This window comes from Mesocricetus auratus, unplaced genomic scaffold, assembly GCF_017639785.1.
Source record: "Mesocricetus auratus isolate SY011 unplaced genomic scaffold, BCM_Maur_2.0 Super-Scaffold_100003, whole genome shotgun sequence".
In the NCBI taxonomy this organism is placed as follows: domain Eukaryota; kingdom Metazoa; phylum Chordata; class Mammalia; order Rodentia; family Cricetidae; genus Mesocricetus; species Mesocricetus auratus.
Window position 1 is genome coordinate 63,319,207 of NW_024429188.1, and position 16,712 is coordinate 63,335,918.

General features: G+C 33.6%; 1 protein-coding gene across 2 annotated transcripts in view; it reads left to right on the forward strand.

Moving 5' to 3' along the window:
• Positions 1 to 16,712, forward strand: part of Pcdh11x (protocadherin 11 X-linked) — a 526,718-nt gene that overhangs the window by 52,828 nt on the left and 457,178 nt on the right. The window lies entirely within an intron of this gene.

Below are 16,712 nucleotides of genomic sequence, written 5' to 3' on the forward strand. Positions count from 1 at the left end.
TTTTGTGTGAACTTTGACTCCCTGAGTCAGATAAGATGCAGAATTTTATTTTAGTCACAAATGGTTGATGTCACTAATTTATTTAAATTGAAGTGATTAAAATTTGTAAACATATTTCAAACATATGTATTTCAAATTCGTCTTAATTCTTAGAGGAATTTTGACTGCTTTAATATAGTCCTAATAAGTATAACTAAATTTACTTCAAGTACATTTCTAGCTAATGTAGTTAATAAAAGTTAGCATGAACCCAGGCAACTCTGGTGACAATAAAATAAATTTAGAGTACTAAAGGTGGGAATAGTTCACATACACTAATATAATGCTTAAATGTTTGCTTTTTATTGAGGTACTTAGCTTCATATTATTTATTTTTCTGCTTTCTGCAGTTTTCTAAATTACAAACCTCATTTTTTATCACAGAATATGTCTACCATTTCTTAAAAATATAAGTATTTGTGAAATATTTACTAATTCACTGTCATTCATAAGACATTTTAAATCATATATTCAAGAATTGCCACTTTCTTGAGGAATTATGATTGCATTAAATTAGTATATAATAAAACAAACACAATCTCTAAGTCTTTCCTATTAGCGTTATTGTTTGTCCAGATTTGCTTGTGCATGTCAATGTGTATGATAGAAATGTAGCACAATGCGGTGTAATTCATGCATTTCAATCATAATAAAATACACCATAATTGAAAAACAAATAATCATATATCAATGAAACACGTCTCTGCTCCTCTAGTAACAGGAGGAAAAGTAAAGCATTCCTTTAAAACAACTTAAAATTACTAAAAGTTCTTTACTTCAAGTGAATGGTTATAATGAATAAAGTGAAAAACACATGTTTTCCATATCTCTTACACGATTAAACATTTTACAAATCCAGGTGAAAAACAAGTTGTCCAAGGAAGCCACCTATGTTCATACCCAAGAAACTAAGATTAACTGAATGTAAGCAAGCAAGGCATTTTTCTCAGCCAGTTCTTTTGCTGGCAGGCTGCATTTTGTAGTTATAAAGAAATGATCAATCACTTTATTAATTATCATAAAGGGTAATCTTACAAAAATCTCTTTTTCTTTGGTTTTTCCAGACAGGGTTTTTTCTGTATTGTTTTGGAGGCAGTCCTGGGATTCGCTCTGTAGACCAGGCTGGCCATGAACTCTCTGAGATCTGCCTGCCTTTGCCTCCCCTAGTGCTGGTTTTAAAGGCATGTGCCACCAACGCCTGGCAAAAATCTTAAAAGAATCACAAATCTAAACTTTTATAAATGAAAAAAAATCAGTCTGCTTTACTATAAAACCTCAGTGTGCATATTCACTCATCAACAGTTTTTTTAAAATTCATGTCTGGAAGCTGAGGACAGAAATGGGTACAAGGAATTAATCATCACCTTTGATCTCCAAGAGAGCTACATCAGCCAGTAATAGCAAGGTTGTCATTGTTCTTGTTTCTTGATCTCAATGATCGCCTCACTCAATAACGTGCTCTTCTAAACTTTAAATTGTTCCCGAAGATTTTCTACCTCAAACCATTAACAAAAACACCTTAACATAATCTTAATAACAATTCTACATATCTAAATTCTTTCTAAGGGTGGTAGTTGAATCATTAATCTTCAGCAGCAAAGCTTGAAAAACATCAATTATTATTAGTGTAAGTACCAGTAACAATGCCCAGTGATGGGTTAGAAATCACCAGAAAGTTTTCATACAATCCGTAGATTATGAGGGATATGACAACCATGAAGACAATTTTTGGAGCTATGCTTAGCAACAGCCCGAGGTCCTCAGGAAAGTCCTTGGGGCTTTCCTTCTCCAAGTCACACTCAGGTATGGCTATTCTAACCTCTTAGCCTCGTTCCATGAGTTTTAGTGTTGCCTCTTGGTCCACTTGCATGGCCCCCAACAAGAACTGAAAGAGACACCTGGAAATGGGGTATTCCGGGGTCAGGAAGAAATCTGGTACAAGGGAAACTCCCAGGAATCTACAAGGATGGTACAGGCAAAGACTGTTAGCAACGGTGGATGCATAGCCTGAAATGGCCATCTCCTGTGACCCTGCAGGACTTACAGTGGAGAGATTAGGACACCAGCCCAGTCACACAACCATGTAATCACATTGTAAATTTGTATTGCTTGACATATTTTACTGGGGCATAAAAGCTGTAAGGGGAAAAAAAGAGAGAAGGAAAACACTAGGAAAGATGTAGAAGAAAAGTTAAAGGGAAAATATCAAGAGAGACAGAAGGTAAAAATCAGATTATTAAAGCAGAACAGAAACAGCATTAAGTAGAACAAGCAACAGAATGTATAACAAAATGAAAATGTATGTAGTTTCAACTTTTAATAAACTTTCTAGAAGGACATTGTATGGAGCCAAAATCTCAGTCAAAAAAGCAATTATAAATAAATGGCTATTTTTAGCAACTTACATAAGCACAGCTGAATACCCTTTGATAATCTTGATTACATTTGTTTAAATCATTTTTCATACAACTCTTGATAAGTTTTTGATGCTGAATTAGTAATAAGAGAGTGTACTTAGTGACAGTTTGATTTACTGAGTCCCAATGATGAAGTACAAATGATATTTTGGTTTTACCACATTTAATATTTTAAACTATTATAATACTCTTGTATGTTAAATAGCATTTCATTTTTCAAAATTATCATCATTAAGTCATTTTAATATCACATTTTTTTCTGGACAATATGACTTAGAACTCCATTTTGAGAATATGCTATTCAAGGTATATGGTTTTCAAGATATACATATCAGATATTTTACTATGGTGATGAAACATTATATTTCTTCTCTTTTAAATTAGGGCATGTATTATTCATTAATCAAAAATAGAGTTTACTACTTATAACATTAAATTGATGATCTTTATTAACAGAGTATTATAAAGGATTGAAAAGCCCCAACATAATAAAGAGTTAAATTAAAAAGAATTTCCCTATGAACTTTATACTGTTAAAACATTTATTTTATAACCCTTAGCTGTCAAGACTTGTCATATCTTTTGATGTTTCTGACAGCACTTTAGTAGAATAAGAGAGAGTTATTGCTATAATAGGTAAAGGATGAACTCAATGAGTTTTGTAGATTTCAAAACATTAATAATCCTGCTGGGTTGCTATTGTCTTTCTCATATTGTTTAGCAGGTGAGTATTAATTCTCAAAAATTTAATTAGACATATTGGGAGGTCTGGAAATTTAAACACTTCTATCAACACACTTTACTTGCTGTAAGTTGTTCAACAGTACATGTATTACCTCAAAAATTAAAATATTTTAGAAATTACCTATAAACATAGATATTTAAATCATTGTGGCTTTTATAAATACATTTACATTCATATTCATTCATTATTTTGTTGTGAAATATTAGTCAGATGTATCACACATGTATAATCCAAACACTTAAGAAGCTTAGCTATGAGACTGCTGTAAGTTCCTGGCCAGGTGCAACTATAGAGTAACACCCTTGCATATTTAAATAAAATAACAAAAAATTAAACTAATATTACACCTAATTTTACAAAATATAAAATGAATGTTTTGGACATTTAATATTATATGATAATTAAGAAAATATCCTTTGTGCAAATATACACTTCCTTATGTTTTCAGTTCTTCTCACATCTGATTCAGCTTTTCCTGGTCAAACAAATAAATTAATTTGTTAAAATAGTTTGGGTGGCATTGAAATGTTAATGGATAAGTAAACTTGCTCTCAAGCCAGATGACCTGAGTCTGATTCTTGGACCTACATATTGGCTAGAAAGAAGTGACTCCTCCCAAAAGCTGTCCTCTGATATTCTAAACAAGCAACACACATCCATTCCTACACATATACACAGTAATGTAAATATAGAATGCATTTCTTCAAAGATGAATAAAATAAAATTTGTTTTACTTATTATTATAAAATTAGTTTGTTTCTATTATATGATACCATTAAAAATCTGTTAGTATATTCTGCTCTTAAAAGGTCATTTGCATTTTCATGAAACTAATTGTTAGTTTTCGCTGACTATAAGTTTTACAAATGTTCTATTAGTCACAAGATAAGAAAATATAAAAACAACCAGGTTTTGTCTGCTTATTCTCCTTAGAACATTGAAGTTTGTATCAATAATTCTCATGAAAACAGTTAAATTACTCTCATATATATTTTTCTTGATCATCTCTAATTCTGCTTTAATTACATTTTTAGTTACAATTGTACAGAATCCAGAGTAGAATTTATCTTTGAATACAATGAAGTCTTGTTTTAGGTCTGCAGTTCTTACTGTATTCATTCAAGGTGTTTTTCATCCTTGAAAGGTAATATGAAAACCTAATACAGTAGAAGCTATATAACTGTATACACATATGAAAATAATCTAAGTGAAGTCATCAAATAATGGGGGAGACAAAATCCCAACTGGACATCTCTTTTCACTAAACAAAGTATTCAGTACCTGGATTGGGTTGTGATAATGGACTTGGAGGTCAAAAGCGTCCCATGGAGTTTCCCGAACAACCCAGGCTGTTGCCAAGACTATAGGGTTCTTTCCACAATCTAATGGAAAGGTCCCATTGCTAAGGATATCTCCACAACATATCGAATGAAGAAGTTGAGCCAGTGACTACAGTGAGCCTTTACTTCTGTGCTCTAGTTTCTTTGGTACAGGAAGGTATATTAATCAAATATCCTTTACTAATCTGTTTTCCAAAATTAGAAGAAAACTTGAGAGAAAAATTACATACATGAGTGAATTTCTTTATATATGTATTAGCGATTATTGGAGTTCAACAAATAAAGGAAGGATTATTTCTTCATTAGGAATCTTCCTTTTCAATTAGGTTCTATGATTTCACAAGAGTTATTGGTAATATTAAAATACTAAACCTTGAAAAACTCACTTAAATTGTTAATAGGTTTAAAAAGTGATAAAGTGAGTATCTAAAATTATGCAAATGAATATCTAAGTTTCAGTATGTTAAAGAAGAACAGAAATTTATAGCAGTGTAGAAAACAACTAATGTGACTGCTTTAAAAATAAACATTTATTAACTTAGTACCTTTAAAATGGTGTTTATTTAGGAAAAGAAAAATATACTTTACTTTTGGAGTATTATTTTAAGTAATTTGCATGAATTACAGGGGCATTATTTTTCTACTCAAAGTTATAGAGAATATTAAAATTATTAATGTGTTAATATTATTCTTGAGCAAAAAATAAATATCTGGCATTATAGAAATATTACCATTGATAATAATTCAAATTGATCTTAATCATATATTATTACTAAAAGTTAGTGTCAAAGGTCATAATGTTGGCTTAAATTAAATATTTACATTTCATTTAGCATATTTATGAATCTATGAACATGAACAGCAGCTATGCTTATAGACCACAGATGACATATTCCATATAATGGTGTTTCTTTAAAAGTCTGATACTGGATTTAGAAATTATCAGAGAAGGCAGGAGAGATAAGTAGGTTTCATTTCTTATTTCCCTGACAGAACACCTGACATAAACAGTTTACAGAAGAAATAGCTTGTGTTAGCTCATAATATGAGATGATTCAATCTGTGAACACTTCACTCCCCAAACTTGAACAGAATATGATGACAGCAGCAATGAAACTCCAGAAGATGAAAGAGGGAAGGATGGAATACTCCTAAATCATGACATTTGGAAGGGAATATATAGTAATGAAGCTTTAGATTTTGTAACATTATTTTTTGTACTTTTGAAAATATTGACTTGCTGACTTTCTTAACCAGAAATTGTCTCTGATGTTGCCAGGCATCCTGAATGTTAACTACTCAACATTAAAAAGCGTTTAGTTCTACATCAATGTCTGTGAAATACATGCAACAATCTTTTAACTGAATTAACTATACAATTTAGATACAACTAATTCTTAGTTACTAAGGTAGTTCAGATTAAGGGTACTACACATGAAAGTTTTTAAACTTATTTTAGAACATCTTATTTTGTATAATTTTAAAATTGAAAGTAAAATTTTAAGAAAAACAAAAAGTGAAATATTGCATAATTTTATTATCTGACACAGTGAATTATCTTTCGTGAATTGACTCATCATAAAAAATTAACCAATACATTTAATATAATATTTCTTTTCTAACAAAATGATATACTTCAAAGTATTAGAGTAGTACTGAAGACCTTACGGAAGACATCCTTAAAATACTCCATAATTCAAACATATTTATGCAATATCCTCGTCTTCCCTCTATCCCCTCCCATGTATCACCCTACCACTGCTCTCTCTAAAACTCCTGCTCTCTTTTTGTAAAGACATTTATTTTTAAAAGTTACATATATGTTTCATGTTCCATGTCATGTTACTTGCTTTATATATATCATTAAATATATAAAGTGACCTGCTGAGTCTTTTTTAAGTTGCATACATGTTTATGATTTATGGATGGCCACTTATTTTCTTACATTTTTAAATTTTATTTAAATTAGAAACAAGCTTGCTTGACATGTCAATCCCAGCTCTCTCACCCTCTCCTCCTCCCCCGCCCCCATCAATCCCTCAATCTCCCACCTCATTCCCTCTCTACTCCCCAGGGAGGGTGAGGATCTCCATGGCGGATCTCCAAAGTCTATCATATCATGCCAGGCAGGGCCTAGGTCCTCCACCATGTGTCCAGGCTGAGACAGCATCTCTTCCAAAGTCCTTTTGTATGCCAGGGCTAAATACTGGTCTACTATCCATAGATTGCCGAGGCCTCCTCACTGACAACTATGTTCACCAGTCTAGGGTCCAAGGACTCCCCCTTGTTCAGGTCAGCTTGATGGCCACTTATTATTGAATACATGTTTATTATTCTCATCCCTGGTAAATACTAATACTGCCTGTCCTTGAAGATAAATTTATCAGTAACTTTCCATCTAGGGGTAAGGTCCCATGAGATTTCCCCCACCCAATTTTGCATGATAACTATTTTCATTGTTAAGGTCTTGTTTAAACAATTACATTGTTGAGATTACATGAGTCATGTAGTTCTAGACATTCTGGAAGCTAAATCAATAGAATCCTTTCAATTCAGGAGTTCTGGACTGTAGCAATATGGTGAATTTCTGCGAGCAGTGGAACGATAGACCCCGAGATTCAAAGAAATCTATGAGGATAGCTTAATGTTTCAGAATCAGGAAACAGTTTTTATTGTTTTGTTTTGCCATTATTTTTTAATTTTCCAGTAAAATTTATTCAAATTATAAAGGTCATATATTGCATGAATCAGTTTGACATCATCTGATTCTTTTTATTGTAGTTTATTATTTAAAATAGTTTCTAAATTTAAATGTATTTTGATCATATTCTTTATCTCACTTAAGTCCTTCCTTATCCACTCCACCTACCTAACAACAAAATTTACAGTTCTTCTATGAAAACCTCAAAACCCAATACAAGTCCCCACATACCAGGAAAACAGAATAAAACAATAACCCCTAAAAAAGCATCAAACTGTAACTAAATAAAAGCACATAAATCTATCAACTCCATTTTTCTTTTCTTTTTTTGTAAAATAACAATTACCTTGTAATCATCTCATGCTGAGAACTCTTCATAATACAGAGTTCTTGACAGGATCCAAAGGATTTCCTTTTGAGAAATAACTATACACCATTTGGCTGGAAGTACTGACTCTCAGTATTCACATCTAGCTGCACAACAAATTCAAGACATGATCATAAGAAAGTCACTTACCTTCACTGAGTTTCAGTATCCTTTCTGGACAAGAAAGGCTAGGACATACTTAAAGGACATTCAAATATTAGTGTTTAGTGATTTAATATACGGTGTTTGTGTTTTCATGTAAATTCTGCTCATCTAACTTTTGAACAAGGGCATATATGTTTAAAAAGAATTGATGAGCATCAATTAGGAGTGGAATTTCTTTCATTTTACTAAACTCTCTAGGGATTGAAATTACAAGTTTAAAGATGTATTCATTTTTAATTTTAAAATTTAAAATTTAATGTAATTAGAAACAAGGTTGCTTCACATGTCAATTCCAGGTGCCTCTTCATTTACCTCCCTCCTCCCGTGCCCTCCCACCAACCCCTCCAATATCTCCTCATTTCCCCCCGGTGGGTTAGGCCATCCATGTGGAGTGTCCATAGTCTGTCATTTCATCCAGGGCAGGGCCTAGAACCTCCCCCAAGTGTCCAGGGGGAGAGTGCATCTCTCATTGTTGGATGGGCACCCAAAGTCATATTGGGCCTTGGGTAGTAAATCAGTATTCATCCCATGCACACAAAAGATGTATTCTTTAAAAGAAATTACTTTCAACTAAATTTTAATTGTAAATCCTCTGGTTCTTGTCCAATTTTGCATCAAATATTGATATAGTAAAGTAATTTTCAGAGTTATGAGTATGCTTAACATTTGTAAATCTGAGGTCACAGAGAAAGTGGTGTAAGCAGAAGCATATACAAGAGAGAATTAGAATTTGGAATTAGCTAACATACATACCAAATATTGTTGGGGTTCCTTTTAGATTTGTTTCTTTTCTCTATCTCCCATTTGGTCAATTCCATATGTTTTCCTTTTTCTGCTGGCCTGTAACTTAATATGTAGCCAGGCTACTTTGGAATTCACAGTCCTGCCCCAGGATCCCAAATTCTATGTTTAAAGAATGCAATAACATGCCTAGATTTACACATTTTCTGTAACTAAACATCTACATTTGTAAAACTAAGTGAAAAATAGACAAAAAGAAAGGAATGAAAAATGATTTAAGAGGAATGCAATGAATAAATTTGTTTAATTGATTAATTTGTTGTCAGGCAAGAATAATCATTCCAGTGGTAGAATTGTGTAGTTGTTAATACAAAAAATACCTTTCAGTTTGAAGATATATTGAAGATAATATGCAATATGTATTTGCTTTAATGCAGTAAGCAGAGGTACATAGTCATAGAAAAATGGACATTAATAAAATATTCAATTGTTTAAAAAAAGTCTATTCACTTCCAAAAGTCAATTCTGAAGTATTCTGAATGTTGAATCTTTAAAAATAAAGGTACATCTAAAAGGATTATTTTATAATAACAATAAAAAAGGATGAGTAACATTATGAGAATATTTTGTATATAATAAGCTCTGCTAAGTGCAGGTAATGAAAAGAACATGTAGGACATTTTAAGCACTATATGACTTCACCCAAATTAGCACTATTACTATGAATATTTTAGTTGAATTTTATTTTTTAAAATAGGGATTTGTTTTCTTACAAATTATTCTGTTTCTTTAACTATACTTGTAATGTAGAAAGGACTTTGTGGCTTCAAAATTATTGACATATTTGTGAGTAACGACTCAAGCTATTTTGTTGAAAATCTGTTTTGTTGTATTTCCCTTCACAGTGCTGTAAATGAAAGGTGAAAGAAAAGTACAAGAAATAGTTCATAGAATATTAATGGCAGAATGCTGTTGAATATGTAATAATAGTTCTTATTATCTCTAGTAGTGTTAGACAACGTATGCAACAAAATAAACAATAATATTGGAATGAAAGCAAATTCCTTATAGTACCTTCTATTTTAAATAAGAATATTAAATCTATTTCCCCACTATTTTTTGAAATAACCATATTACTGTAGTTTATCTATTTCAAACTGTTCTGTAACCTAAAGTCATTTCTTCTACCCAAATATGTGTCATTATATGTAATATAAAAACCCACAACTTTTAAAAATCAGTGTTTTTTTTCTAAATAAACCTTGCAGTAGCAAGAGCTGAGGAAGGAATATTTAGTCTTGCCACCACCTTTCCTTGATCTACAGAGTAAATGTCTCTATTTAATCAATTTCAGAATCCAATCTCTTTGGAACAATTTTTATTACTTACTGGCACTGTATGCATTTTCTGGGCAACCGTACCAGTTTTATGATACAGAAAGTGCTGTGTTATTTATTACCTTCCAATAAGCAATGATGTGGTGTCATGCACATGCATGTCAAAAAATATTATATTTCACAGTGATTGGGCTATTTCTTTCCCAGAACAGTAGGCAAAAATTGGTGACGACAACTGTTATTTTTTCAAAAGTGAAACTATGTCTCTTGGGATATTTCAGTATCAACTTTTGGTCTTTTGATTCTACAAGATTCATCATAGTCAGAATCTCAGTTAAGTTTATCATTTTACTTATTTTAGCAGGGTTTGTTTGTTTTTTCTGACTTGGATTTGCAACTCCAAACCTCATTTTCTTAATAAAAACAAAAGAATCACTCACAGATTAAATAGTCTTTTGCATTAGATGAGATTTTTTTTCCTTTGGTTTCCCTGTGTAGCTTTGGAGCCTGGCCTAGAACTTGCTCTGTCCACGTGGCTGGACTTGAATTTACAGAGATCTGCCCACCTCTGCCTTCTGAGTGCTGGGTTTAAAGAAATATGCCAACACTGCCAGGTCTAAGGGGATTTTTTGTTAAGTCTATAAAATAAATGTTCTTGGCACTAATCAGAACTGACAATTTCAAGTAATTGAAATGAATGTAACTTATGGTACAAAATCTAAAAAACTGTATTATTTATTTCATTTAATGTTGTTTTCTCTAAGTTTCACATTTTGGTTGCACCTATATTTGCTTGAGAGACATAAGCTTTATTATTTCATAAGTAATGGCCTGGCTAAATATTAAAAGTATTTGTTATAATTTCCTCACAAGAAAATATTTGCAAATATTTTATTAAATAATTAGTTATTAACACTTTGCATTTATTATATCCTTATCAGAGAAATAGAAACTAGTTTTGAGAATAAATTATATAATTTAAATAATTTAAAATGCAAAAATATATAACCATACATGTAACACGAAAAATAAAATACCCAGAGACAGATATTGTTGTTCAAGCTTCAAGTTGAAGATCAGAAAAGCAAAGCAGCCAGCCACTAGCTCTTACCTCTACCTCAGCTCAGACCAAAGGAGATCCTCAAACTCCTTCCAACTTCACTGTTCCTCAAATTCACTTAGGACTGTTATGCTCTCCTCAGTGTGGCTGGAGACTAACTCTTAGATTGAATGTCTCTACCTTTAATAACTCTCAAATCCTGGGATTAAAGGTGTGAGCTCTGATTCACTCTTTGGTAGCCCAGGGTGGTCTTGAACTCAGAGATCCATTTTTCTGTCTTTTCCTGAGTGCTGGGAGTACGGTGTATATAACCACTTCCGGATTCTGATAGCTTGAGGCTGAATTTGCTTTCTGAATCCTCAGACGTGGTTTAATAAATCAGAAATAATATATCACCACATATACATGTACTGAATTATTCTTTTTCTTTTTTTTTTTTTTGGTTTTTCGAGACAGGGTTTCCCTGTGGCTTTGGAGGCTGTCATGGAATTTGCTCGGTAGACCAGGCTGTTCTCGAACTCACAGTGATCTGCCTGCCTCTGCCTCCCGAGTGCTGGGATTAAAGGCATGGGCCACCAACGCCCGGCCTGAATTATTCTTTTTTTTTTTTCATGGTTGTGCCAGTACTTTTTTATTTTATTTTAAAATTTAAATTAGAAACAAGGTTGCTTCATATGTCAATCACAGGTCCCTCTCCCTTTCCCTCCCCTCCCCTTACACCCTCCCAACAACCTCCCCAATATCCCCTCATTTCCCCAGGAAGGGTGAGGCCCTCAATGGGGGGTGTCCATAGTCTGTCATTACATGCAGGGCAGCACCTAGACCCTCCCTCAAGAGTCCAGGTTGAGAGTGCATCTCTCATTGTGGGATGGGCACCCAAAGTCCATATGTATGTCAGGGATAAATACTGATCTACTACCTAAGGACCTATCGATTGCCTAGGCCTCCTCCCTGACACCCACATTCAGGGAGTCTGGATCAGCCCCATGCTGGCCACTCAGCCATCAGTCTGGGATTCAAGAGCCCCCCCTTTTTCAGATCAGCTGTTTCTTAGGGTTAAATCAACCCAGTCTTGACCCCTTTGATCATCAATCCTCCCTCTCTGTCACTGGGTTCCTTGAGTTCAGCTCAGTGTTTAGCTGTGGCTGTCTACCTCTGCTTCCATCAGTCATTGGTTGAAGGTTCTGTTTCCCAGACTCTCTGGCAGTAGGATTGTAGGCTGGCACTCCCCTGATCCATGTCTAAAATCCATATATGAAAGAGTACATGCCATGTTTGTCTTTTTGAGACTGGGTTACCTCACTCGGGATGCTTTCTTCTAGTGCCATCCATTTGCCTGCAAATTTAAAGATTCCATTTTTTTCTGCTGAATAATACTCCATTGTGTAGATGTGCCACATTTTCTCTATCCACTCTTCAGTTGAGGGGCATATAGGTTGCTTCCAGGTTCTGGTTATTAAAAATAATGCTGCTATGGACATAGTAGAACAGATGTCCTTGTTGTATGAATGTGAATCTTTTGGATATATGCCTAAGAGTGGAAATGCTGGGTCTTGTGGTAGCCGGATTCCCATTTTTTGAGGAATCTCCATACTGATTTCCAAAGTGTCTGTGTGAGTTGGCACTCCTGCCAGCACTGGAGGAGTGTTCCCCTTTCTCCATATCCTCTCCAGCATAAACTGTAATTTGTGTTTTTGATTTTAGCCTTTCTGACAGGAGTAGGATGGTGTCTCAGAGTTATTTTGATTTGCATTTTCCTGATGGCTAGAGATGTTGTGCACTTTCTCAAGTGCCTCTCAGCCATTTTAGACTCCTCTGTTGAGAATTCTCTATGTAGTTCTGTAGCCCGCTTTTTAATTGGATCCTTTGGTGTTTTGGAGACTTGCTTCTTGAGTTTTTTGTAAATTTTAGAGATCAGGCCTCTGTCCGATTTGGAGTTAGTGAATATCTTTTCCCATTCTGTGGGCTGTTGTTTTATCTTGCTGACTGTGTCCTTTGCCTTACAGAAGCTTCTCAGTTTCAGGAGGTCCCATGCATTAATTGTTGACCTCACTGTCTGTGCTACTGGTGTTATGTTCAGGAAGCAGTATCCTGTACCAAGTTGTTCAAGGGTACCTCCCACTTTCTCTTCTAAGAGTTTCAGTGTGGCTGGATTTATGTTGAGGTCTTTGATCCATTTGGATTTAAATTTTGTGCAAGGCGATAGACATGGATCTATCTACATTCTTTTACATGCCAGCATCCAGTTATGCCAACAACATTTGTTGAAGATGCTTTCTTTTTTCCATTGTATATTTTTAGCTTCTTTGTGAAGGATCAGATGTTCATACATGTATGGGTTAATATCAGGTTGTTCAATTCGATTCCATTGGTTTACCTGTCTATTTTTGTGCCAATGCCAAGCTGTTTTCAGGACTATTGTTCTATAATAGAGCTTGAAGTCAGGGATGGTAATGCTTTCAGATGTTGCTTTGTTGAATAAGGTTTTGACAGTACATTTTTGCAACCACTTTGTAGAAGTCTTTTAAGAGTCTTCTGCAATGCTTACTTCCTGGTTACAAGATGCTTTTTACTTTGCTCCTATGTAGGCAAATTTTATTTCCAGCTGATAGTAAAGGATGTCTTTGATGGGTATGGTAATATTATTTCGAAGTTATCTGCCAAGTGGAATTGAAAATATTCCACCATTTCAAGCACTATGATTATTTTATTTTTCTGAAAGTTTTGATGACACTATGCTGCAGCTTCTATTGCAAGCTGCTGTAGTACTTTTCCCACTGTCCTTTTAAGCATTCTTTCTCTGTTCTGTAGTGATACTGAGTTATCTTGGGTTTGGCCAATTTGTAGCTCCAAATACCTTAAATACTCTGTCCTCAACTCTTTCTTTAGATATTATAATTTTTCTGCCATAATTTTACTAAATAGGCTTTCTACACTGTTAGTTCGTGTCTCAGACCCTCTTTAGAATTTAGGCTTGGTCTTTTGTAAATGTTCAAGAGTTCTTGAGAAATTGTGGTTATAATTTTTATTACCTTTATGTTTTCTGAAATTTAATAGCTCCCTCTTTTGTCTTGAAAAATAAGCACAGTCATTTCTTTGCCTTATATTTAATACTAGATATCATTTCTGTCATTTGCTTGAAATATTGGCTGCATTTTATTTATTGATTGTTTTATTTTTTTCATCTTTTTTATTTTTTTATATTTTATTTTCCAGTTTAAATTTAGATAAGAAACGAGGTTGCTTCACAATTCAGTTCCAGGTCCCTCTCCCATTCCCTCCCCTCCTCCCGTGCCCTCCACCAACCCTCCCCCCCCCGTTATCCCCTCATTCCCCAAGGGAGGGTGAGGCCCTCCATGGGGTTGTCCATAGTCTGTCATTTCATATAGGGCAGGGCCTAGACCCTTCCCCAAGAGTTCAGGGTGAGAGTGCACCTCACATTGTTCTATGGGAGTCCAAAGTCCGTGTGTATACTTGGGATGGGTACTGATCTGCTGCCCAAGGCTCAATAGATTCCCTAGGCCTCATAACTGACACCCAGATTCAGGGGGTCTTGATCAGTCCCATGCTGGATTCCCAGGCTGATGCCTGGGATTCAAGAGTTAACCTTTGTCTGGTCAGCTGTTTCTGGGGGTTAAACCAGCCCAGTCTTGATCCCTTTGATCATCAGTCCTCCCTCTCTGTTACTGGCTTTCTTGAGTTCAGCTCAGTACTTAACCAAGGGAGTCTGCCTCTTCTTCGATAAGCCACTAAATAAAGGTTCTGTTTCCCAGACTCTCTGGCCATAGGATTGTAGGCTGACACTCCCCAGATCTATGTCTAAAATCCATATATGAGAGAGTACATGCCATGTTTCTCTTTTTGTGACTGGGTTACCTCACTCAGGATGGTTTCTTCTAGTGTCATCCATTTGCCTGCGAATCTCATGATTCCATTATTTTTTTCTGCTGAATAGTACTCCATTGTGTAGATGTATCACATTTTCTTTATCCACATAAATGAGATAATTACTCTGAAAAGAGGAAATAGTCAAGGGCTTCTACCTCTTATCCAGTCTTTGAAAATAGCATCTATATTTTGAACTTATACTGTCATCATTTAAATAGTTAATGTGCTGAAGTGTCCTGATTGATATATACTCACACATTGTACATATAATCAACGATTTTTTTTATTTTACTCTGTGTTTACATGCATTAATATATCAAGGCTTAATTAAAGTACTTAGAGATGCATATACATGACATTTAGATATGGAAGGTAGGAAGTCACATATATAGATGTTTAAATATTTGGGGAATAGTATTTTGTCTTTGATTTTGTAAAGAAAATTATTATAGAGATTGGAATAATAGCTCAGCAGTTAAGATTGCCTAACTGGAATACTCAATTTTAGTTCCCATAAACCATGTCTGGTCTCCAAATTCAGATGTATCTGAAGATTCTTGCCTATATGAGCACATACCAACACACAGACAGACATACACATAATTTAAAATGTAAACAACCTACAAATAAAAGGTTATATTTTTGAACCATATAGTTTGAAATTGTGGTAGCAATATAAATATATTGTGGGCACAATCCACCTCTGTTGCTATTAACCACATAGAGCTGTTGAAATCACCAAATGATTGCACAAAAATAGTAACTGATTTTGAATTGTTTCTAATTTTAATGAATTTAAATTTAAATTTCATTATCATGCTGAAAAAATCACTCATTAAGACAAAAAAATGGGAGCAATAGATATGCTATCCTTCAACTGGTATGTTTATTTGTCATCCTGAGCGTTAAAAACTTGTCTTATGATTGTTATGATTTCATTTAAAATAAACAAAAGACAGTAATTATGTCCTTGGAAATTTTAAACTCATTTAATCTTTATGAAAAAGCAACACAACTCAAATTTTGGATAGACTAAAAACTAAATATATATGAAGAAAATGCATAAATATATTTTTAGTAATTAAAATTTTAATAGCTTGACTGCTGTGTACTTGTCAGAAGTTGAAAATTTAGATATAATTTGCATAAATTTGTAACATTTACTCATTCCTGTGAAATGGTATTATATTCTAGTTTCTCCTTATATAACTCTCATTAAATAATGCTACCTTGTGATATACCTTCACCACTTTTATTCAAAATTCAGTAAGTCTCTTATTTTGTTGATATCAATACCATCTTTAAATACTTTGAAATTCATTGATTTTATTCCCTTCATACATCAATTATTATTATATTAGTTAATTATTTTTAATTACCAGGATATGTCCCATACTCAGGAGAATTCCATGACCAGTTTAGGGGATCATTATTGGTATGCCTACCATAACAGAATTGTTAATCAAGAAATTCTATGAATTAGAATTTTGAAGCTTCGATAATTTAAGCCTTCCTACAATTCCATTTGAATATCATCACAAAAAGTTATTTGCTAATTATCAAATGCTCCTAATTTTATCTTTATTAATTATAATAACCATTATAACTATCAATTATCACATTCTTGTAAAAGATTTTTCATAAAATATACCTCATAATAACTAATAAATTCCAGCTTGCTAATTTCACACTGTATATAAATAAAACATAAAAAATATATTCTTTCCTACAAAGAGAGTAGTAAATTAAAATGTAGACGGATGCTTATTTTCATTTTATTTTTTTAAAGTGTTGTAAAATTAGCTTATTTATATGTGTGAATTAAAAACAAGATAATCAGTTATAGCTTCATTATCATGCAAACGTTCAGAGACAATCCTTTCCAAACTTCTATACTTTTTTTGGAAACGTG